The sequence below is a fragment of the Apteryx rowi genome, unplaced genomic scaffold (genome assembly GCF_003343035.1).
Source record: "Apteryx rowi isolate R43461 unplaced genomic scaffold, aptRow1 scaffold_305, whole genome shotgun sequence".
Classification (NCBI taxonomy): domain Eukaryota; kingdom Metazoa; phylum Chordata; class Aves; order Apterygiformes; family Apterygidae; genus Apteryx; species Apteryx rowi.
In genome coordinates, this window is record NW_020449475.1 from 739172 (window position 1) to 765116 (window position 25945).

The following is a 25945-nucleotide window of genomic DNA, read 5'->3' on the forward strand; positions in this document are numbered from 1 at the left end:
GCACTCAATACAGATTGTCGAGAAAACAGCTGGAGGGAGGAAAGTGAGTGAGACTGTTAATATGTAACATCCCACTTGCTGCTGTCCCCACTTCTTATGCCCCCAGGTAAGATGCAGGCCCTGAGGCAGGCAGTGATACCTACCATCACCACCTCCCTCTGAGACTATTCACTGGCAGAAGGAGCCTTTGTGCCACAGAGAACTGAGAACCATGCACTTCTCTGCATCAGCCAGGGGAGAATTCAGCTGTTCTCTAAAAGCCAAGCCAGTTCTGTTTAGCAGGAATTAAAATCTATTCATAATCCTCAAGGAACAGACCACAATGGGCAAGTATGCTGTATATAACCATCCTGTGCACCATCTGTCCACTGATGCCAATTGTTCTCTCTCTTCTGCAGATCATCCTCACAGCAAATACTAAGCTCCATGGGCTGTTCCCTCCAAAAGGAAAGTCAATGCCATAGAAATGGCTCAAATACAAACACAAGCAAACATAGGAGATGGTTTCTCAAGGGGGTTTTGGCTCATATTGACTATAGAATTATGCCAGAATTAAGACTAAAAATAACCTTAGATTCAGAATCAGAACTAAAATTCACAAATGGATCCACCAAGAACCATAAATAATTTTTTTCTGTCTCTTGCAGAAACACTGAGTGCTCTCAGCAGGTGCAATAGTAAAATCAATCAAAGATCATTAGCATCTTAGCTGGATACTCATGAATCACAGGATTCTAGAAGAAACCAGAAAAGATTAAAAAAATAGTTAAATTAATTCACTTTTTCCTTTTAAAATAAAGTAAATGATTTAGGGATCCAGTCTATAAACAAAATGATTCTTCTCCAGGTCACCATCAGTTACCTTGTTGGAGAACTGTTATGGGCATGTGGAAGGTTTTTTGTTATTTTTTTTTCTTTTTTTAAACTGTGAGGAATTAAATTAATTCTGAAAGTAGAGGTCAGAATTGGCAAATTTATAGAGAGTTAAACTTTCAGAGGTGCCGCTTCCTCCTATGTATTACCACTAGAAAAGTCCCTTTTCAAATCAGTTACCACTACAAACTTTTCTTTGCACAAGACTCTTGCCAATGCCATCCACTGATAAAATAACTAGGGGATAGTTAAAATATATCTCTGCTTGATTAACTAAATTCCTCCTATTCATCTTGCAGAGCTCAGCATCTCTCCAGACGTAATGAGGTTCTGAAATGCTGAGCTGCAACTTCTTGTGTATCCTACAACTTTTCAGATGATGAGAGCTATATGAAAAAGTATCCTATGACCAAAAAAAAAAGGTGAGGGAAGAGAGAAATCTCAATTTTTTTTTTTTATGTTAAAAGCTTCTTTTGGTAGTCAGGACAGTAACATTTTAATTATAGCAATAGTTGTGTCTATGCAGTGACTAGGCACTACTTTTTATTCTGCTTTACTTGAATTAAAACAAATCATTCACAGAGCTTATATTACTCTCCAACGAAATGATGATGTTTAGCAACACAATTTTATAGCAGAAATCAATGAAGAATATACACAATTCAATTGGCAGGATAATTTGGGTAAGCAGATTAGACCCAGCTGGAAGTGGCATATAATCTCTTTCTTGTGAAAAACACCATGAGACAATTTACAATCATTAGAGGTTAAGATCTCAATTGCACATCTCAGCTGACAGATGACATCTTCAAAATCACAGTGCCATAACATCATGTTAGGGCACTGAAGCAATACTCATACTGAAAGACGAATGCCACTTATCAAGCAGTATATCCTGTAACCTCTTAAAAATACATTTCTGAGACTTTTTTTCAGAGGGATATTTAGCAATTTACAGCAGCTATCCCTTTTATAATTTCATCTCAAGCCCTATCCATTCTTTAAAAAAGCCAGTGATCCAATTTTCAACATGTTAAACAATTTATTGCTGCCAATGAGAAGAAATGCATCAAGGCAAAATAGAAAAGAAAATAAATTTAAATTCAAATAAATATAGGGCAAAACCAAAACAGCAACCCAACTTGCATGTTAATCTTCAGATTATCCCTGCCACTGAGCACTATTAAAACTGTCTGCATATTGCCTGTTTTGGCATACTAACAGTTGAGAGGACCAAAAATTGACTCAGCCACCAACACGTACAGAATTTATTTGCTCAAAAGGTTTTGTATTTGGTCACCTTTAATACAGTTCTCTACTTGTCCATCCTTTCCCTTTGTTGCCTTTTGTCACAGTATACCACACGGTTTACTGTAGTACCACTAAAAGTCCCCTCTGCTGTTTCTCAAGTGTAGCAAAAAAAATCTGCCCCTCAGATTCTAGAAGTAGTTTTGAGAACCATTTATTGAGAGGCGTAATTTGGGGGCCATGATCATTTTTCCTTCATATCTGTTAAATTATATTCAATTCAGTGTAATTATGAGTAAAAAAAAGGACAAAGGTAAAAATGATAAACATAAGATTTTTGCACTATCTGATCTGTAATGCTTCTCAGATGATAGCTTTATATTTTTAATAACCTTGAACCAAGCTATGCATCTGCAGGAGAGAAGAATAAGTAAAAAATGCATATAAGACTATTTCTACAATGGGGAGTTTGATAACTGCTCAAGTAATAATGAAATATTCCAACAGTGCTAGGGATAATAAGACCAGCAACTGGTGCACATATCATTATATTGTATAATCTCTGCTTACCTCTAGAAGGCAAGAAGCTAAAACTGGGTTTGACCTGACTATTCTAGCATTCACAGTGGCCAGCACACAGGGGGCCGCAGTAGTGTTCTAGCAACGCTGAGCAATTCTCACTGTCTAGATAAGACCACAGATAACACTTGATTGACAGGCATACCAGACCATACAAAATGGGCAATTCCACTGCAATGTTCAGCGGCATCAGGTCTCCGCTGACTCCACTGGGGTTCATCCATTGTCTTGTATCATAATTCAATGCAGAAGTAATAGTATCACACTCCGCTGAGTCGCAAAGCTGTAAAATGAACTCAAGTTCTTGCTACCTGATTCTAAACTAATCAAATTCTTCTCTGCAGTTAAAAAAAGAAGCCCTAAACAAAACATACCAAGATTTTCAAGAGACTGTGGTTTGATTATTTCATATTTCAAGTTTGATCCTAGGATAAATGATGTAAAAATCCATGTGAGCAACCACAGGAGGAATTCCCACCACATAAAGGGATCTATGGGTGCACAGAGCTCCCATAACAGCCCTTATCCATCCTCACAGAGCAAACTTGCCTCTGTTTGGCCCAGAATGATCATGATCAGGGAAATGGAAATATGGCTTAAGATTATTTCTGCATTTTCCTTCCATTCAAGTAACCCTTGGACAGAGCATGGATCTGGATCAAAACAGACATAAGAAGACAGAACTTTCAGTTTACTGCCATGAACTTTAAATCAATGCATTAAATATGTATTAAAAACTAAAGGGACACTATCCGTGTTGCCAAATTGAAAATCTACTTTCTCCGCAAAATAATCTTTGATTTTAAAATGTCTCCCTTATTCTGTGACTCTATCAGCCTTTTTCGGATACTGACCAAACTCCTAATAAACTGTCAGTCACTGGTGGGCAATTTGCTAGCAATAAACTCAAGACACTGGCTTTGTCTGCCATTGGCACAAGCATGTGGCATCATACAAACCCATCACTCTTTCTACTGTCTTTCAAGGGCAGGAGTCCTGTGTATTTTAGCATTCTATTTGCTTGCAGAAATGAAGCAAGGAAGAAAAGCAGGGGAGATGTGAAATGCAAGGAAGCATCCATGCCCATAAATAAATATAAAGCTGTGGGTCTAAGCAGAGCCCTCCAGATCTAGCAATGTTCTCTTCACATTAAAAATGGCATACTGGAAAATACTGCTGTGGAAGGATATGAAATATAAGCAAACTTTACTACTTCACCAAGGAGGGAAAAACTGTTCTTACATAAAGTCTTTTGAATGTCTTCATATTTCAGAGGAGAAAAGAGAAGTTGCCTTCCAATATTTGTATTATTTCACTTGCATTTCTTTAAAAATTAATTCAGTTATCATTTTCAGATCCTTTGCCATTACTCAGTTGTCAATTTAAAAAAAATTTAAAAAGAGGAAAATAGACAGAAAATTTGCACTTCACCCAAAGAAACCTCTTTGCATTTTGAACCAAAGAACCCACCGCTAAAGCAAATAACAACAGTTGTGTGGTACATCAGGCAAAAGCATTCTTTATAATGTGTAAAAAGCAGCAGCACATAGTACCAATTATGCTCCCATTGCATTTGCTTCCTTCTTATTAAAAAAAATCCTGAGCAGTAGAAGATAAAAGCTGCCTTTTCAAAGCTCTCCATATGACCTGGTCAAGTAGCAGGCCAAATTCTGACACTTTGCTTTCTGCGATCACACTCTCTCTCATCCAGCAAGATATCAGAAAATAGTGGAAGCAACATCTTTTAAGAGGAAGATGTCCCCTGTCATTTGAACCTTTCAAATGATGGAAGAGTGACACATGCTCTGTTCCCCAGCACTGTCCAACTAAGCCACATTATCAGTGCAGGAATCACACTCAGCTCCCTAACCCCAAGATGCAAAAGTCAACCTCAGAACACAATGAATCCTTTGGGGCAAAAAGCCCAGAATAAGATATTTTGTTGTATAGCAATGCTAGTTAAATCTATTTTCTAGAGCTTGTCCAAGCTGCTGTTCATTTGTCAGCTCCCTCATGACTTTACTGAGAGAAAAGGGTCAGTTTTTTTGTCAGGGTTTATACAGTTCCTAGTACAATGCACCCCAGTCTTTATCCAGGAGTGCCAGTATGACAGACAGTGCATCACTACAGTTCAAAATACCACCATACAACAATAGCAATAATCATAGTCACAGACATGGATATGGCAATTATGAATTAAATGCATTAGAGATTTTACCAAAAATAAAAAGAGCCTTCTTTCTCACACCCATTACCATATGCAGAGATTTTCAAGTCTTCTTAGCCTTCAATGTCTTAGTCTTCAATGTCTCAGAAGAGATTGCAAATAAATTGTCTCAAGAGAACATGAAAGTGCAAACAACCAGTTTAGGTTCATTACCTTGGTCACAGAAATGTATATATATAAAGCAAAGGGTAGTTACAACATTCCAGCAAAGAAGGTTAGTGTGAAAACAAAAAGTAATGAGAAGGAGAAAAAGAATGATTCTTTGCTCAACACAGAGTGAACCTGTTAAATGGAAATGTGATCAACCCACTGCTTTCCAGAACTGGCTTCTATACATGTGCACAGCTGTGTTCAAGCTGGTTTCATACTGAAAAATTGTATTAAATGCACAGACTGCTCTTACAGTCACTCACCTGGATTCACAGGGTAGGGCAGCAGCAAAAACACGTACATCAAGTAGGCTCATAGGCACACAGCAGAGAAAGGAGCTTTGAAGTTTGCCCTACAAGATGGTGGACCTTGGACAGCACCTCCAGTTAGAGGGACATCTCATAGAAAAAGTGAAAAAGCTGACTAAATCAGATTTTGTTTGAGAGGATGCAAAAATTTGAGAAGAATTAAAGCAGAAAAAATTCTGAAATCTACACTTGGTCTAGAAGTCTGAGCAGTGGGCAGAAGATTTTCTGTTAAAAGGGAGAGAAATCCATCTCGCTCGTGTCCACAATCACCCTTCTGTCCTCTAACTATATGGAGGGGTATTCTTTTTCTCTTTGTCTCCTTTTCATCTGTGTTTACTTGGGGAAGCTCTATTGTAAAGCTAACAGCCTGCAAATTGGCTGAAAAATATTTTCTATAATATGACAAAACAGGAAACTTGAAAGGTGCTTGGGAATCCAGGTTATTGAAAACAGAGAATCAGACTCTGCTGTGCACTCAAGGCACAGCAGTGTGATCCTGCCACAAATTAAAACTGAGTTTTACTCTAAGCTCTGTTGAGCAGCTCATGCAAAGAAGGTTCTCTGGCAAATAAACCACAGAGGCTAGAAGCGAAAACTGAAGGAAGACATTTTAGCAGTTTGTGCAACCCCACATCCACCTTCCTCACTGTATGTGGTACCAGCCTGCGCTCCCATAAGCCTGCACGCAGTGCTTTCCCAGTATTTCTACCAGGCAAAGATGGAGAGGAGGGGAATGAGAATGTTGCAGCACTGGCTGGAGCAAGGGGCTGCACTGACTACAGGAGGCTCAGAAGACCTCTGACTGGCGCCCGTGCTTCTTCTTCCTAAATGAAACTTGCTCAGCTTTTTAAGGGTAATGCTTATTCCCAACAACGGAAGGGGTTGTGGCTCTTAGGCTGATTTAAAGCCTTCACGTTGAGGTTGATTTAAGACTCTTATTTAAAGGTTTTCTTTACTAGGAATGTGAAAATCTTATTTTGAAATGAAGTTTGACAGTTTTCAACTCATAATAAATATTTGATCACTGGGATGCATTTTTAACTAGCTATCATGAACAAACATCTGAATCTTTAGCATTTATCATAAATGTCACTGAACCAGCAGATCACCTGCAAATTAATTCCACAGCAGTTCTAATGGGGTCACACAGGAATCAATTCTTGGTCCTACACTAATTAACATTTTTAGATGCTGCCTGGAAGGAAACATAAAATACCATGCATAAAGACTGCAGATAGAGTAAAGGCTGAAGAAATGTTAAATAATGAAAAGGGCAGTCACTGATGCAAACCTCAGTATAATAAAATAATGTGTTTTAACATGACCAGAAATAAATATATATGTGTAAGAACAAGGAGTGAAACCTATGCTTAGACAATAGCAAAACAGCCTACAGATTAGAAAAGATATCCTGGAAATCAACATCTCTGAAAAAGACTATGGGATCATAGAGGATAATCACCTGAACTGAGGTTCAAGTATAATTTTGTATCCAAAAAGGCTTAATTTAGTCTTACAACATACGTGCCAAAATTGAGGCTCCCTGTGTAGTCAGTAGAAATGGACAGGCATCTCCACAAATTCAGTCCATTCTCAGACAAGTGGAATGAATTACTTGCAAGTAGTATGCATCTTTCTGCCTTGAGAGAGGCCAAATTCCTAACTCAGATTAACCGCTTAAATTTTAGATGGCTAGATGATGTCCAACCTGAGCATGTAGATAAATAACAAAGCATTGATACTGGACTCTTGAATTTAGCATGGTTGTAACAACATCCATTACCTGGTTGGTAACTAGTTTTCAGCTAATTCAGGTGAGAAGGGAGGTGTGAATTTTTAATTGCTATTGGAACAGTTTAGGAAGAGTTGGGGTAGACTGTTCATAGCTGTCAATGTTTAACACAGACAGACCAGCATGCTTTTCTGAAAGACAGGCATCAGGTTAACGAAAATAGCACAGGGGTATTTATGACAATTATGCAGGAGGCCAGAGTGGTTGATCAAATATACCATTCTGGCCTCATAACTTCTGAATATATGAAGCTTAACTGATGTTTGGGAACACAGCAACAACACTAATAGAAGCATGCCACATGGAAAATGAACTTTTCAGTATATGTCTCTGTTTACATACCACCAAGGCAATGTTCCAGTTCAAAACTCTTTTCTGGGACATTGTTATTGGTTCCTCTAATTAATCACTTAATCAGAGACCTAAACTGCTAGCATCCGTAAAAATTAAAATGATTCAGCCAAGCCTGTAAAATAAAACACTCCTGGTAATTAGGCCACTACAATGTCATCATCAGTCATGCTTCAGAGGGATGCAGAAGTCTCTCATTACACACAACACTGATGGAAGCAGATGCATGGCAAATACCTTCTAAGTGCAAGTACTCATCTGTGACCCAAGCAGGGAGCTTAGTGATTATGCTAACCTAGATTCAATGTTGTGGTAGCCAAATTCAATTAACACAATCATACAACTAGGATCAGCTAAAGCAAAATGGAATTGATATCCACAGATCTCACTCTACACATCTCAAAATGTGCTGTTGTTAATACTAGCAATGGAAAAAAAAATCACATACTATGTCAAAACAACTCAACAAAAACAAACACTTCAGAAAAATATCTCTGCACATTGAAGAGGTTAAACCAATGCCCTTTACTTCAGAATAATAAATGTTGGTTTTGGTACTCATAACTATGGAGTGCTATCAAGACCTGAATCTGCTAAAATACTAGAGGGCTCCATTTTTTGATGTCAAGAATACTGTGGCAAGTGAAAAATAAGGCTCCAGGCTGTAGTGACCAACCAGGTTGTAGTGACTAAACATCAAAAGCCTGGTGTTCTTGCTCCTAACTTGACACCAAAGAATTCAGAAGAGCAGCCTAACTGATCCCGGAGTCCAGCATACCCTATAGCTGGGTGCTCTCCCTGTGGTACATCATGCGACTCATCTCTATGCAATATGCAGTGACATACACCATACAGTATGGCTATAAATGTATGCAAATGCAAGCCTCTAAAGGAAGGAGGTGGCTCAAAGGGTAGCATACTTCAAAGACCGCTCAGAGTTAAAGCACAACTAGCATGCTGATAGTTAATGAAGAAACAACTTATCTTGTCCAGTCACATACAGTCTCTAATCCTGTACAGCCTAGCCACAGAAGCCATTTGTTAGGCAGTATTCCCCACCACTGTGAGGTGTATGATATTTTCTCTGTTGTGCTTCATTTTTCATACATCACCTTACTTTGGGAGAGATGTCTGCCTGATGTAAGCTTTGTACACACACGTGTACAGCTACATTGCACAGAACACAACTAGTCGCACAAAACACTGTGTATATATCAGTATCAGGGAGAATGCCCTGCTTGATAGGATGTACCTGCTTCTGACCTGCTGTTTGTTTGGCTGTGTTTTGCCTGTGAAGAAGGCCAGGCTGGACAGACTCTGAAGTCTCCCAGAAATAACCTGGCAACCATTTTCTTTCTCCCCTTCCAGAAGTGAGCACTGTTCAAACCCCTGTATGTTCTGCTGCAAAATGAGAAATTAGACTGTTTGTTATTAACAAGCACAGATCACAGAACGTGCACCATTGAGAAAAATCACAGAATGGACAGGACTGGAAGGGACCTCTGGAGATCATCTAGTCTAACCCCCCTGCTCAGAGTAGGGTCAACAAGGGCAGGTTTCTCAGGGCCATGTCCAGTTGGGTTTTGCATATATCCAAGGACAAAGACTCCACAACCTCTCTAGGCAACCCGTCCAAGTGTTCGACCACCTTCACAATAAAAAAGTTCTTTTCTTATGTTTAAATGGAATTTCCTGTTTTACAATTTGCACTCATTGTCTCTTATCCCATCACTGGGCATCACTGAAAAGAGTCTGACTCCATCTTCTTTACACCCTCCCATCAGACATTTACACAAATTGATAAGATTGCCCCAAGCCATCTCTTCTCCTGTCAGGGCCCTGAGGTCACTAATAAACCTTAATGGCTCTCACCAGCCTCACCTGCGGCCTCCACTCACACTCCCCCTTGCCTACAGACCCAGGAGCTCCACTTCAGCTCAGGCTTGGGCCTTCAGGCTGTACGTGAGCTATTTTGGAGAAGCGTGTGTCTTCAGGTCAGCCATAGCCCCTGTTGGTCCAGATCCTGACCTGTGGATTGACTTCCCAGCTTGACCTCAGTCTTGCTTCTTCACGATGGACCTGCCTGGTGATCAATGGACCTGATCCTGAGCTGCGTATTGACTTCCTGGCTTGCCCTCAGACCTGCCTCATCACCACAAACTTGCCTGATGATCTGGCCTCCTGGTTGAACCTGGCTGCAGTCTCTGGTCCTACCACAGTTGCCTCACTTGGGTACCTTGGGACTGGACCCTGACCGGTGAGGACCCTGCCCTGACGGCTGTGGTTTCACACTTGGCTCCTGGCTCCCTGTACCTTAGGGAGCAGCTGGCCTGGCATTTCCAGGCTAAACAGTCCCAGCCCTCTCAGCCTCTCATCATATGACAGATGCTCCAAGCCCTTAATCATCTCACTGGACCCACTCCAGTGTGTCCATGTCTCTCTTGTACTGGGGAGACCAGGCCTGGACCCAGCACTCCAGGTGTGGCTTCACCAGTGCTAAGTAAAGGGGAAGGATCACCTCCCTCGACCTGCTGGCAACATTCTTCCCAATGCAGCTCAGGATACCATTGGCCTTCTTTGCCACAGGGACACATTGCTGGCTAATGTTTGACTTGCCCACCAGGACTCCCAGGTCCTTCTTTGCAAAGCTGGGACAGCCCCCAGAGTGTACTGGTGCATGGGGTTATTCCTCCCCAGGAGACTTTGCATTTCCCTTTGCTGAACTTCATGAGGTTCCTCTCTGCCCATTTCTCCAGCCTGTTGAGTTCCCTTTGAATGGCAGTGCAACTATCTGGTGTATCAACTGCTGCTCTCAGTTTTGTGTCATCTGCAAACTTGCTGAGGATACATTCTCTCCCATCATTCAGATGATTAATGAAGAGGTTATACCGTATTGGTTCTGGTATGTACCCTGGAGTACTGCCATAGGCCTGAGTGCACTAGCAGGCCTTAATGGCCCTGACCAGCCTCACCTGGGGCTTCCACCCACACCTTCTGCCCAGGGACCCTGGAACTGCACTTAACCTCAGGTCTGTGTGTTCAGTTCCTGATTGAGCTATGTTGTAGGTGTACCTGTCTCCAGCTCTGTCACAACTGTGTCTGGCCATGGACCCTGTTGATCTCAATCCTGATCTGCGGACTGACTTCCTGACTTGGCCTTGGACCTCTCATCACTATGGACCTGTTTGGGGATCACTGGACTGTTTCTGACCCTGGTTACCATTGCTGGACCTGATCCTGACCTGTGGACTGGCTTCCCAGCATAACCCCAGACCTGCCTTGTCACCACAAACTTGTCTGGTGATCTGGACTCTTGGTTGACTCTGGCTGTGATCTCCAGGCCTGCCCTGCTCACCTCACCAAGGTATTGTTGGACTAGCTGGCAAAGTCCCTGCCCTGTTTGCTGTGTTATGCTTGGCTCCTGGCTTCTTGTCCTTTAGGAAGCAGCTGGCTCTTGTTGCTCCACGACAGACACACCACTAGTGACCAGTCTCCAGCTGGACATCGTACTACTGATCACAACTCTTTAAGCCTCGAAGTTCAGGCAGTTTACAGTCCACCTCACTGTCCACTTAACTAGTACATATTTCATCAGTTTGTGTATGAGGAAAGTGTTATGAGAAACAGTGTCAAAATCCTTACTGAAGTCAAAGAAACAACATCCACTGTTCTCCCCTCATTCACCAAGCCATTCATCTCATCATAGAAGGCTATCAGGCTGGTTAAGCACAATTTTCCCTTCATAAATCCATGCTGACTACTCCTGATCACCTTCTTGTCCTCCATGTGTTTGGAAATGGTTTCCAGGAAGATTTGCTTTATCACCTTTTCAGGGATTGATGTGAAACTGACCAGCCTGTAGTTCACCAGATGCTCTTTCTTGCCCTTCTTGAAGATAGGAGTGACATTTACTTTCTTCCAGTCCCCAACAAATTTTGATTGCCATCACCTTTTGAAGATAATCGAGAGTGGCCTTGCAATAAGATTGGCCAACTCCCTCAACAGTTGTTGGTGCATTGCATCAGGTCTCACGCACTTGTATGTCTAGTTTGTTTTAAATGTTCCCTAACCTGATCCTCTTTACCCTTTACTGAGGGTAAATCTTCCTTGTTCCAGACTTTCCCACTGGTCTTAGGGGCTTGGGATTCCTGAAGAGCAGTCTTACCAGTAAAGACTGAGGTGAAGAAGGTATTGAGCATTCCTGCTTTCTCCTTGTGTTTTGTCATCAGGTCTTCTGCCCCATTCAGCAGTAGGCCCACGTTTTCTCTAGTCTTCCTTTTGCTGCTGATAAACCTGTAGAAGCCCTTCTTGTTGCCCTTCACATCTCTTGCCAGAATCAACTCCAGGTGGGCTTTAGTTCTCCTAACCCTATCCCTGCACACTCAGACAGTATCTCTATATTCCCCCCAAGTCACCTAGGTCTCCCCATCTTGTACACTTCCTTTTTATGTTTAAGTTTAGTCAGGAGTTCCTTGTTCACCCATGCAGGCCTCCTGATGCCTTTCCTTGACCTCCTGCTCATCAGGATGGACCTTACAAAAAGTCACAATGCTGCAACTGATAGCCTCACCTCACTGCACAGTCTTTTATTTTTGAATACACAGGAGAGAAATGCAAGAGACATTATCAAGCATGCGCAACAAAACATGCAAGTTGGATTGCCTCTTTTTTGTAAAAATAAAATAAAATAAAATAAAGATTGCTTAGGCAGCAGTTTTGAAAGAAAAGGACCAAGATTTACAGCCCAACCAAAAGCCCAGAGTCTCACAATACATCTTGTGCATCCTATTATATGGCATTAATATACTCGTTATCAAACAGTAATTTCTGTCCTTCAGGAAGTGCTTATTATATATAACTGCACATAAGCTATGCTTACTTCAGTTGGTGTTTCTGATTCTATAAATACTGGATACTTTATCCTACCACCTAAGTGCTCAGAATCACCATTTTGAAAAGGGAATGAGTAATATATTCAGGAGTACATATAGCAATTTCTGAGTTTTGYTGCATATGGCTCTGCTGTCTGTGCTCCCATTTGAGGTCTTGCCAGTCTTTTTCACCTGTTTTTATGCTTGAATCTGCACTGACATTGCTCCCTGAGGGCCTATGACATGCTTTGGAACAGCCATCTGTATTACGACAAGGCAAGGTTCTTATTCCTAGCACTGGCAGCTGAGCTCAGCTGAAATACAGAACAGCGCTTACCTCTATGGTGCTACCCTCTGCTCACCCTCACAGGGCAGGGACAAACTACTTAGGGCCGTGGGGCTCTGCTGAAGAGCCATGAGGAGCACAGGCACCTGAAAGACACACTGGTAAATTCCATGTGCAGAATAACTGATAAATCTAGTAGGGGGCAGAGCGCCCAGGTTTATTTATTAACTGTATACTTGCTATCAGCACCAGAGAATGTAAAACAGAAAATTCAGTTTCATGGGTGCTTGCTGAAGAGCTCAGTTGAAGGCCATGAGTAAGGAAGTCCTGAAGAGAACAGTGAGCATGCAGGCACTAAACAGAAACAAAGCTATGGTAATTTTCCCTTCAATCTGAAACAAGCTGAGCTTTGACCTTTAGCAGCACTCTGTAAATGCTCTGTTTTTTCCAAGTGCTTCTTGAAGAGACAAGTGCACTGAAGCAGTGGACTGAACACAGTGGTGTAAGGGGCAAAAAATATTTATTATTGCTTTTCTTCAAGGGTGTGGTGAGACTTTCAGCAAAAGATTATGACATTTGGTGTATATTGATTTTGTACTATAATGTGTAAGTGTATTCTAGAGCTCTGGATCAGTATTTAGAAAATTTCCCTGTTCTGCCTCTGTAAATCCTTCCAGCTGATAGCGAGCCATTTTGAAAAGTTATCTGAATTCCCTATAAAAATAGAGAATCTTGGACTACCTCTGTACCCTCTTCATGCTCTCATAGCACTATGAAGAGGTTGAACTTCATCTATTATTCAATCTCTTTCTTTAAGAAACTAAGCAAATTATACATTATATATTGTGCCTGATTTGTTCTTCAAGGACCTTACACAGAATTCCAGAGACTTGCCCAAAAAGAAACAAAATGGGCAGAAATAGATTTATGGTTGAAACTTTAAAAAGAAAAAAAGAGAAAAAGGCACAATATATTACTTAAGGAAACTTTAGCAAAACAGCAACAAGAGAACCTATGTGGATGATGTACCATCATGGATACAACTGTGAAAGGTAGCATGATGGCTAATGTAAAGCTAGCTAAAACAGGAGCTCATTTTTATACTAGGATTTTAAGTTACCTGGCATCTTTTTCTTTCATTTGAGCAGTCAGGTTGGTACCTCTATGTTTAAGATATGTATTTGGACAATTAAATGTCCACTTGAGTAAAAATATATTGAAACTGGGAGGTGCAAAAATGAAAACTTGTCTCCTGTGACTGAGGACAATATAGATTCCTATAAAACTGTCTTTTCCCAGAAAATAAGTAAACTTCTCAGGCTTACAAACAGCACACTGCCAAAAAGAGATTAGCAGGTGACTTACTGTGAGCCAAGCAATACTAGATTCTTCAAACTTTCCTCCATTTGTTAGTGTAGTAGGGTATTTTGAGGACCTTATTGAAGTCATTAGCACCATTGCCTGCTTAGGTAATGAAATAACAAAAGGCACACTTCCTCCTTTAGATCTCAAGGAAATCATACCCTAAAGTGTCTAGCAATAGAGATGCATCTTTTCCAAGCTGCTCCGTTGGGAGCTCAGACTCACAAACCATTTTCTCTCTGGTAACAAGTTCCCAGCCACCACCTGAGCCGCAGTTAGTGCACTGTTCATTACTCGCACAGACACCTGGGCATGCCAGTTCTGTCGGCAATGTGACTGCTGGTGATTGTCCCTTGCCAGTTATTCTCAGTAGTAGGAATTCACATGGCAGCAATGGAATGGATTTGCTGTTCTGTGTCTCATTTGCTATCTCCTTTGGCTCCATACCAAGTCAGGGACTTTTGTTCATTTTTATACTAGCAAATGAAACATGTCAGGGACTGTTCTCAGGACCTGATGCCAACTGGTACTCAACAACTCAGTCTACTTTCAGCTAAACTGATAATATAGCTAAACTTTCTTACAGCTTCCTCCCAAACAAGCATGAATGCATCCAAACTGTCAATCAGTAATGAACTCAGCCCCTTCCTAGACCCCAAATCACGTCGAAGCATTGAAGAAGTGGTAGTTTGCCCAGGCCAAAATCATCCAAGGGATGTGCTAGCAATTGCGTGTCAGTGTGTGGGCCCATGCCTTAGCCTGGTTTATTTTACAAAGATAATTGTTGACTAATGGAAACAAATCTGTAGCAATGAACAACCTTGAGAAGCATGATCCAAGGTAAGAAATGGTCTTAGGTGCTGACTTGAGAATAGGCTATAGGGTCTGAAGTCCTTTCTCTAGCACACAGCTCCTATGTGTTTGGAGGCTTATTCTCTTATTCTGTGCCTATGTTTTTAGATGCTCATTATCTTATCTTTTATAGAGGCTACCATGAAGGAAGGGACCATGATTTCACCTGGAGACTGTATGTAACACCAGTAATAACAACTTTGACAAGGGAACGGGCAAATCTAAGACTGCCCATATCCATTACAAAAAGGAAGGAAAACAAAGTAACATTTTCCTGGCAAAGGGAAGGAATCTCCTCACCCCCATCAAAATAGAGTAATGTTTACAGATTCAAAGAGTTGATTAAACTTTATTTTGCGATGGTTAAATTCTTTCTGTTTTAAACATATGCCACACATGCTTTTTCACCACAGTTGCCACTCTTTTATTATTATTTTCCTATTAGCAAGCAAACCCGCCACCCCTTTTGCACAACCCTTGCAAATTTGAAGACTATTTAATAAGTATCCATAAAACAGCATCCTGGCTTCAATGACTTTCTGAAAAGTCTCTTCTAGGCATCTTTTCTCACAAAATGTCTTCACAGTAAGGAATCTTTAGAGCCTCTTTTTTTTGTTTTGGAAATCTTTCATTATTTATTACATATATTTTGAAGCTACATTTTTATTGACCAGACTGTTTATCTTTGGTTTTGATAAACTCATTGAAAAAAATGACTCAGGTGAATTGCTGATGGCTGATACATAAACCTCATAAAATTATATTTTAATTATGGATAAACTACTACTTAAGTGCATGTCATTTTTTTCCTGTTTATGCCATTTTAGGGACTTATTATGACAGATTTTGTAACAGAAATTAAGTTGTTTTCCCATTATGATTGTTTTCTCATATTCAAAGAAATACACTGAAGCAAATTTTGCTTGTCTGGCTTACTGTGAAATTGGTGGAATTGATCACAGTGTGTTTGCACAAAGATGTCAGAATCACACCTTCACAGATTATGAATAGCATCCCTGCTGAATACTGTTTTTAAAGGAACAAAATATTTGGGCTGGATATGAAATATAACAGAATTCCACATAAGTAAGTCTGACAGAAGTAAACGGGGGTTCTGCATCTGCGGAGATGTGGCGTGTGGAGAATAACTGAGCTGGGTTTGGAAAGAAAGGAATTATTTTGCTTTTTACTGTATAAACCCAGGCAAAGACTTGTTTCTTATCTCTTTTAAAAGAATTCTCTTATCTTTTTTTTTTCTTTTCACTGAAGGAAATAATAGAATTTTCATGAGGCAGCAAACTGAGAGCCCAGATCACTGAAACCCTCTGCTTAAAGGTACTGTTAGTAGAAGTGTTGCTGATAGACTCAACATTCAGGTCCTCTAAAATACCCAAGAAAGAACTGGGCCTGTGAGAGACTTATAAATCCTCCCGTGCTGCCATCTTGCGCCAGGAGCAAGTAAATTACTGTAACTCTTCAAAGAGTACAGCTACTTCACTGATCCTATGATTCATCAGCTACTTCAGCAGGCATACCAACATCTCCCCTCTCTCTAGCTTGTCTCTACTCGCTCAATCACTAGCTCTTTGAAATAGGGAGTAGCAGGCTCAAACTCTGAAGAGAAATGGAAGCAGGGTGGGGGGCAATCAAGAAGTGCCTTGGGGACAGCATGATGGAGGAGACTCTCACACTTTCTCTGTCAAAGCAGCACAACCAGAGATCCATCTGAAGTGGCCTGTATGCACACAGCATGGGAAACGCACAGAAGCTATAAATCCATGCACAGTTACAGAGCCAAGATCTCACTGCGATCACAGAGACATGACGGGATAGCTCACATGACTGCGTGTGGTAATGGACTGATCCAGGGTCTTTAGGAAGGACAAGCTGAGAAGGCAAGGAGGAAGGGTTGTGCTCTACGCAAAGGAGCAGTTCAGACGCCTTTGCCTTGTAGCAGGTGATGGGCCAGTTGCAAGCTTATGGATAAGGATCAGAAGACAGACAAGCATGGGTGACATCATTTTGGGTATCTGCTACAGATACTCAAGAAGAAGAGAAAATAGATGAAGCCTTCTTTAGACATTTAGAAGATGCCACATAATTTCTGCAATGTGAGGAAGACAACTTCATGATACCAGGTGATCAACTAACCAACTGTGGGAGGCACTCTGATGGACCACTTACAAATAAGGAAGAATGGATCAGGGATGTGAAGGCTAATGGCAGCACTGACAGCAGTGACTATGAGATGGTGGAGCTTAAGGACCTGAGAGAAGCGAGCATGATAAATAGTGGAATTAAAACCGTGGACTTCAGGAGAGCAGATTTTGAACAGATTTCATGAACCTACCTGGCAAGAACCATAAGAGAGCACCCTGAAGGGCAAAAAGGCCCATGAGAGCCATGAGAGGGAAAACTTTTTTAAAGCACAAGAATGGCCCGTTCCGATGTGCAGAAAGTCAAGCAAGCATAGATGTACATGGAACTTCTGTCTGAGCTCAGATGCAAGAAAGAAGTACACAGGAGTTGGAAGCAGGGATGGGCTACCCAGGAGAACTATAGAGACGTTCCCTGAGTGTAAAGAAACGTAGGAAAGCCTAAGTTCAACTGGAGTTGAAACTAGTGAAGGATAACAAGAAAGGCTTCTCTAAGTGCATAAACAGCAAAAGGAAATCTAAGAAAAATGTGGGCATGCTTCTCAGTGGGGTAGGGGACCTAGTGACAAAGCCTGTGGATAAGTCCAAGGTACTCAATACCTTTTTTGACTTGGCTTTAATGGTAATGTTTATCCTCAGGCCTCCCAAGTCCCCAGGCCTACTAGAAGAATCTGCAGGAGTGAAGCATTATCCACAGTAGAGGAAGACCACTTAAGCAAAGTAGACAAACGAGTCCATGGGATGATACAGGATGCTCAGGATGCTCATGGGATGAGACAAGGTACTGCAGGGGCTGGCTGATGTCACTGCAAGACCATTTTCTATCATCTGTGAAAGGTCATGGTGACTGGGAGGGGTTCTTGACAACTGGAAAAAGGCAAATGTCAAGAAGGGCAAGAAGACAGATCGGGGAACTACAGTCCAGTCAGTTTCACTGCATCCCCTGGGGAGATTATAGAGCAAATCCTCCTGAAAACCATGTCCAGGCACACGAAGGACAAGATGAAGACTAGCAACTGCCAGCATGGACTTACCAAGACCAAATTGTGCTTGATCAATCTCATAGCCTTCTCTGATGAGATGACTGGCTCTATGCACAGAAGGAGAGGAGTGAATGTTGTTTTCCTTGACTTTGAGGAAAAACTTCTTTACTGTGAGGATGACAGAGCACTGGAACAGGTTGCCCAGAGAGGTTGTGGAGTCTCTTTCTCTGGAGATATTCAAAAGCCGCCTGGACACAATCCTGTGCAACATGTTGTAGGTGACCCTGCTCGAGCAGGGGGGTTGGACTTAGGTGATCTCCAGAGGTCCCTTCCAACCTCAACCATTCCGTGATTCTGTGTGACTTTACCTTCAATAGTCTCCCATAGTATCTTCATAGCCAACTGATGAGCTATAGTTTGGAAAAGAGGACTATAAAGTGGCTGGAAAATTGGATGGGTTGCCAAGCTCTGAGGGTTGTAATCGGCTGTACAAGGTCAGGCTGGTGGCCAGTTATTAGTGGTGTCCCTCCTGGATCAACACTGCTTAATGTCTCTGTTAAGGACCTGGACACAGGATACAGTGCATATCAGCAAATTCACAGATGATATCCGATTGAATGGATGAGAGGCAGACTGGCAACATGCAGGAGAGACAACAGGGCTGCTATTCAGAGGGAACTTGAGATGCTGGGGAAATGGACTGACAGGAACCTCATGAAGTTCATCAAAGATAAATGCAAAGTCTGGCACATGAGATGGAGTAAACCTATACAGCAGTATATATTAGATGCCCACTGGATAGAAGGCAACCCTGCACAAAAGAACCAGGCTGGGGGTCCTCATGGAAAACAAGTTGAACATGAGTCAGTAGTGTGCCCTTTCAGCACTGAATGCTAACTGCATATTAGGCTGTATCAGTGTAGCCAGCAGGCCAAGACAAAAGATTTTTCTCCTCTGTTCAGCACTTGTGAAACTATATCCGAAGACACTGGCACACTGGGGCAGGTCCAGCAGAGGACCACCTATATGATTAGGGGGCTGAAGCACAAGACATGCAAGGACAGGCTAAGAGTTTGTTCAGTCTTAAGAGGAGAAGGCTCAGTGAGGATTTTATTGTTGTCTTTGGCTACCTAATGGGAAGGTACAGAGAAAACTGAGAAATATTCTTCTTAGAGATGTATAAGGATAGGACAAAAGGCAATGGACACAACATGCCACACAGGAAAGTCTGATTAGATATTAGGAAAAACATTTCACAATGAGAACGATCAAACACCGGAACAGGTGCACAGAGAGGTTGTGGAATCTGCTTTCTTGGAAATACTCCTTGGAGTTACTGCTCTGAGGAATCTGATCTAAGCTGGTCCTGCTTTGAGAAGGAGGTTGGACCATATGAACTTCCAACCTAAATGATTGGTCCCTTCCAACATATGAATCTATCCAGAAAACACACACAAAAATCAAGTAGGACAAGAGCATAAACAAACCAACTAGGTTTACTTCTGAGAGTGTAGGTGTTGATTAAGATTTTGTAACATCAGTTAACAGGTAGCTAATACTACCATTCACACTCTTGCTGAATATCTTCTGACTGCAAAAATTCCTGATAATTTCTGTGGCACAGAATGTTAAAACACAGAAAAAGAAAAAGGCAGCAAAAGAAATTTCTGAACTTGTTACTATTTAAAAACCAAATGCATTCCCATTTTATGAAGATAATGTACATTCTTGCCAGTAGCAAGAAGTTGAGTTATCACACTAAATCAATGTGGGTTTCAGTTAGATACTAAAAGCAACAAGCCTGCTCACATCAGCTTACAGCAGTGATCTCTCAGTGGTCCATACAAGCTACGCATAGCTTCTTCTGTATCCTAAAGTTTTTACAACATTTGATAGCAGGAATATATAGAACTGTTCCTCAGTTACGAAAACATTTGCCTGCAATTGACCTAAGACACTTTTTAACTAGCAAGCCCGTGACAGAAAGTTCCAATTCTGGAAGCATCCAAAAAATGTAATACAGTTGTTGGATGTGGTTGCCTTGTCTATTGGGAATGCTGCAAAACACCACCTATTATGAGACCTGTTTCCAGTTTCTTATAACTTTGTCACATTTTAGATGTTGGGACTGAGATTTTCCAAGCTAAGCATCTGTCTCAGGATAAGTAGCAAGGCTGTTAATATTCTGGAAAATTTCAGCAAAATGATTCAGCTCTTTTCAAGAAGAGGATACCTTGTTTTGCTCATATTAAAGAATTCTAGCAACTGTTCTTTGAGAAGTTCCAGTATGCCTGTGCTCTGGAGCAGAGATTTTGTGTCTGTATTAAATATATACCTCTTGCTTTTCTAATTGATCTAGATCACGATTGGCCAAATTATAATTTTTCAGAAAACTTTCATTCCTATACATAGGCAGGTGGTTATTTCTTGGAGTTCATCAGTTAAATTTGCTGAAAATTCTGTATTTACAAAGTGCCACATCCTCTCCCATTGCCAGTTGTCGATCTGTCTGCACATTCACTCCCAACTGACATGTTCTGACTCCAGGGTAGGAGACAAAGTCTGACTATTCCTGCAGCTGTTGCTCCATTTTGGTCTAGGAACGGATAAGGCCAGGCATTAGAACCACAGATAATTTTCTCTTGTGCTCATAGTGATATAGTTGCTGTTCCCTAGTACAATGACTGATCCCACACTGTTCCCCATCCAGATGCAGAAATGAAAAGAGTTTTACTTGGAAATAAGGAAAGGAATAGAACAAACCAGAGAAGCTGACTGTTTTGGATGAGGATGAGTAAGAAGAATTGGGGAAAAGGGACAAAGTTCACAGATGAGAGAAACTGTGACTAAGAAATGGGGATAACTTACTGGCAGTTGAGTATGAGGAAAATGAACTGAAGGAGGCTTGAAATCCAGAGGGAAGGTTGGACACTGATGAAGAACTGGAGGGATGAAGGGAAGGAGAGAGTAGGGAAGACTGGTACTAGGAACCAGAAGTATTACAAGACAAGAAAAGGAGACACAGGATCAAGACCCAAAGAGAACCTGGAAAATCTGAGACTCCATGCATTATAGTAGGAAGAACAGAAAGAAGTGGTTGTGGTTAAATGGCAGGAGAAAGGGCTTAGGAAGAGAAAGGGCTGTGAGAAAGGAGAGACACTGGATCTTTATTGAGGAGACATAGTGGGATAAGACATAAGCAGACTTACATGGGATTATTCACAGAATCACAGAATGGTTGAGGTTGGAAGGGACCTCTGGAGATCATCTAGTCCAACCCCCCTGCTCAAGCAGGGTCACCTAGAGCACGTTGCACAGGATCGCGTCCAGGCAGCTTTTGAATATCTCCAGAGAAAGAGACTCCACAACCTCTCGGGGCAAACTGTTCCAGTGCTCTGTCATCCTCACAGTAAAGAAGTTTCTCCTCATGTTCAGATGGAACTGTCTGTGTTTCAGTTTGTGCCCGTTGCCTCTTGTCCTGTCACTGGGCACCACCGAAAAGAGTCTGGCCCCATCCTCTTGACACCCCCCATTTAGATATTTGAATACACTGATAAGATCCACTCTCAGCCTTCTCTTCTCCAGGATAAACAGGCCCAGCTCTCTCAGCCCCTCCTCATATGACAGATGCTCCAGTCCCCTAATCATCTTTGTAGCCCTTCGCTGGACTTGCTCCAGTAGTGCCATGTCTCTCTTGTACTGGGGAGCCCAGAACTGGACGCAGTACTCCAGATGGGGCCTCACCAGGGCTGAGTATCACCTCCCTCCACCTGCTGGCAACACTCTTCCTAAGGCACCCCAGGATACCATTGGCCGCCTTGGCCACAAGGGCACATTGCTGCCTCATGCTTAACTTGGTGTCCACCAGCACTCCCAGGTCCTTCTCAGCAGAGCTGCTTTCCAGCAGGTCAACCCCCAACCTGTACTGGTGCCTGGGGTTATTCCTCCCCAGGTGCAGGACCCTGCACTTGCCTTTGTTGAACTTCATGAGGTTCCTCTCCGCCCACCTCTCCAGCCTGTCCAGGTCTCTCTGAATNCGCCACTCCTCCCAGTTTTGTATCGTCAGCAAACTTGCTGAGGGTGCACTCTGTCCCTTCATCCAGGTCATTGATGAAGAAGTTGAACAAGACTGGACCCAGTACTGACCCCCGGGGGACACCGCTAGCTACAGGCCTCCAACTAGACTCTGCACCGCTGATCACAGCCCTCTGAGCTCTGCCATTCAGCCAGTTCTCAGTCCACCTCACTGTCCACTCATCTAGCCCACACTTCCTGAGCTTACCTATGAGGATGTTATGGGAGACAGTGTTGAAAGCCTTGCTGAAGTCAAGGTAGACAACATCCACTGCTCTCCCCTCATCTACCCAGCCAGTCATTCCATCCCAGAAGGCTGGTGTTGCTGATCAAGGAGCTGGGACTGGGGTCATCCCACACCAGTCCTTTTCACAGCTCTCCCATTGTAGCTTTTGTTGTCAAATCTCCAGCTACCCTCCTGATTTCTACATAACCTAGGCACTCAGAGATGTGTAGAGGGCTAATCTGTAGCCCACAGGCTATATAAACAGGGTAGACAAAGGTTGCAAGAAGCAGAAAAGTATAACTACTTTTCTGTGGTCCCACAGCAGGTTAGTATCAAAATCAGGAATAGAATTCAGATTCCTCCCTCCAAGTCCAGTGCCCAGTTCCCTAGCCTGTGCTGTCTTGGTCCACTTTCATGTAGCGTACAATATAGATTTACTGACAGAGGCCTCATTCCAAGAAAACACCAACACATGTAGGGAAACATAAATTCCTCTGCCTCAATTCTGAATTGACTGGACACAAGATAAAACTCTCATCCACATGCCATATAGCCACAGTTATTGCAAACTCCATTCCTGAGCTAATAAACTATGCTTAGAAACAGAAAATGTTAGTTTGAGTACAACATCACCCTACTGTGGCTATAAGAACTGAGCTGTTTTGCATCTGGCCAGCTTGGAGCACTAGCAGAGCAACCCATAGATTCCTATCCGTAAAGACATATGTCTCTGAAAGCACAGTGCCTTCTGCAACTACATATCTGCACTGCAATGAGGATTTCTGAAGCCCAGGGTCCAGTACATCTGTCATATTCTCTACCTACTTCATTTCTCTCACAACAAACCATCTAAAGCATGGGTAATTGGGCATTTCCTACACAGCTATAGCAACTGAATGAAATCTTATTTCATGCTATTAGAATGAAAAACTCTACAAGAGTTAGCTAGGCTTTGACAAATGGTTACCAGTCTTTTTGAATTATTAAGCCTTTGTCAGTTTTTAATAGCAGGAGTACAGTTGCAGATTTGAACAGTGACTTTGCTTACTGCCTACCTAAAAGAGTGTAAAAACTAAAAACAAACTAATAAATGCAACTCATGGGTTCATTGGTAAGGAACCCAACTCATTAACAAATTTTTTACATATAAAAATATTATATCTAGCTACAGTTTGGTTTCTGTTTCTTCTAGAAAACACTTAATTTCCCTAGTTTGCTCTCAGCTTCCCAACAAGCATTGCAATTAATAATAACAAAGTGGCAATCAATAGCAGTTGCTACAAAGAAATTCTGAGAATTGAGAGTGTAGATGAAAAATCTGGTGTTTCCACATGGATATATGCAGGATATGTGGATATATTCACTGCTAAATGAAATAGACACAGGTTGCTTAAATGGGACTGCAAGGAAGAGTAACGGATAGAAAGCATACACTTTGCTGGAACACCCTCCAAAATCTGGATGCTTGCAAGGTTCTGCTGACATCAGCAACATTAACTTCCATTTGTCAGGTAATATATCACAATTCTTCTTTCTCAAAAGCTCCAAACCAAGAAAGGAAATATCAACTATTCTCTGTATTAATAGATGTATACATTCGCAAGTCTGTATTCACCCAAAGGTTCACTGGAGGACTCTAGATCTATCTGTACACAAACACATCTGCTAGCATTTATCTTTTATACATTTGCAGTCAAGCCTACCACATTTTTTTTAAAACAGTACAGAATCTCTACAAAGAGAACTTTGGCTCTGATCATGCTCTAGAGACTACCTGACATAAAATGCTGCTTCTCTCTCCAACATTTTCTAGTACATCTTTTAAATGTTCTCTGCTGTCTCACATTGTTCATCATCAAAGGAGAGCAAATTTCCCAAGGCAGTTACAAATAAAGAGATTTTAAAAAGAATGGGAAGCTTTTGCCAGCCAATGCATAAAATCAGGGTTGTGTTTTTGCACATGATGACATAAAAGGACAGAAATCAGTTACACATATGGTTAGCACTGTTATTGTGCTGTAAAATAATAATTAAAAAAAAAACTTTTATCAATTTTGGTGATTAATTCTATCATTAACTGTAAGGTCAATAAAAGTTAAAAGATCAGAATCCAGACAAAACGTCTCCACTCTGCATGCCTATTTATGCTGAATAAAACTTACTTAAGCAGGAGGTTCCATTGGTTATAATGAGTGTACTGAAATGAGAAAGGGCTATAGAACAATGAATCCAGTGGAAATAATTCACAAGCAAACAGAAAATTAGCATGACTATCTGACAATGACATTTAAGACACAGGAAACCCCTGACTGCGTAAGAAGAAAAAAAGATATTTGTCACAGAAGAATTCTAATGCACTTCAGACTGCTGGGGGTTGTTTTCATTGTTGTTTCATGTCAACATTTTCATAGCTTCTTCACAGATCCTAAATTTCAAATTTGTAAGAATTAGTATTCTTCACCAGCCTCCTTCCATTGATTCTCCAAGTCATGGCATGTTTGCAAAGTGCACAATAATTTGCCTTCACTTCAAACTTTTTTTTCTCTGACTTGCATTTCCTTAACCACCCTCCAACCTCCTCCATCCAATGCTGAAAGTCCTGAGGTCTCTTTTCTTACTGGATGAGACTCAGCAGCCTGATTTTTGAAATATATAAATGAAAATTTTTCCCTAATTATGATGACACACACAACAACTGGGCAGGGCAAAGTTCTCCTCCCCAGTTCAGTATAAGGATACATTTCTGACTCTTGGTCGGCTCCACCTCTACTCTGGTGTAGAGTCTTAACGCATTTTTCCATTCTGGCCCAGTACCCCTATTCGGTGCCAATGGGAACCACCATCTGCTTCAGCTTCTTGGAAGCAGTATCACGTAGAAGAGCCTTTGGCTTAAACATGATGTTTTCCTGTCCCCTGGAGTACCAAGTATCCTTCCATTGATAACAAGAGCAAAGACAGAAAGGGGCAAATACTTAAGCTAAAGAAAGCAGTGCAATATGAGAATAGCAGAACCACAGTTCAGCATAGTGGGCTAAAGGGCAGAATCAGGATAAGGAGAAAGTGATCAGAGATGACAGACATGAGAAAACCTGTTTATTGGGTTAATTTCCTGCAGGTATATGGTTCCCACAGAGTGTAAGGTATTAAATTGCCACTACACTCAATTTTAATACAAAGACCCATGAGAAGTAGCAAGGTAAAAGAAGCTAACTGTGGTACAACCTATCACAGGTCAGGAGCATAGGATTCAGAAATAGGAACCTACAAGAAATACCAGGCCACAGAGTCTACACRGACAAGAATAAGGGAAGATTTGGAGTACAGCCAAGTCTATAAACAAGTTATAAGGATAATTACAGAAAGATCTTGATCTCGCAAAGAAGATGGTCATGGCAACAGAGGCACCTCACTTCAAGTAAGCCCTTGCAAATCCTAAAGATAATGTAACTTACCATACACCTGAAAATGTCCTAACTTTCTTAACAACTGAAATACATTTACATTTCTTCTGTTTCATACAAGATCAAAATAGACTTTGGCCTTCCTGCTAGGGAATACTACTAAAAATAAAAATCAATGACATTCATTGAATTTTAAACACTGAAAT

The 25945-nt window shown here is 41.4% G+C and overlaps 1 protein-coding gene across 1 annotated transcript in view; it reads right to left on the minus strand.

The window, feature by feature from the left end:
• Positions 1-25945, minus strand: part of SOGA3 (SOGA family member 3) — a 37170-nt gene that overhangs the window by 5609 nt on the left and 5616 nt on the right. The gene's annotated exons all lie outside the window — the stretch shown is intronic.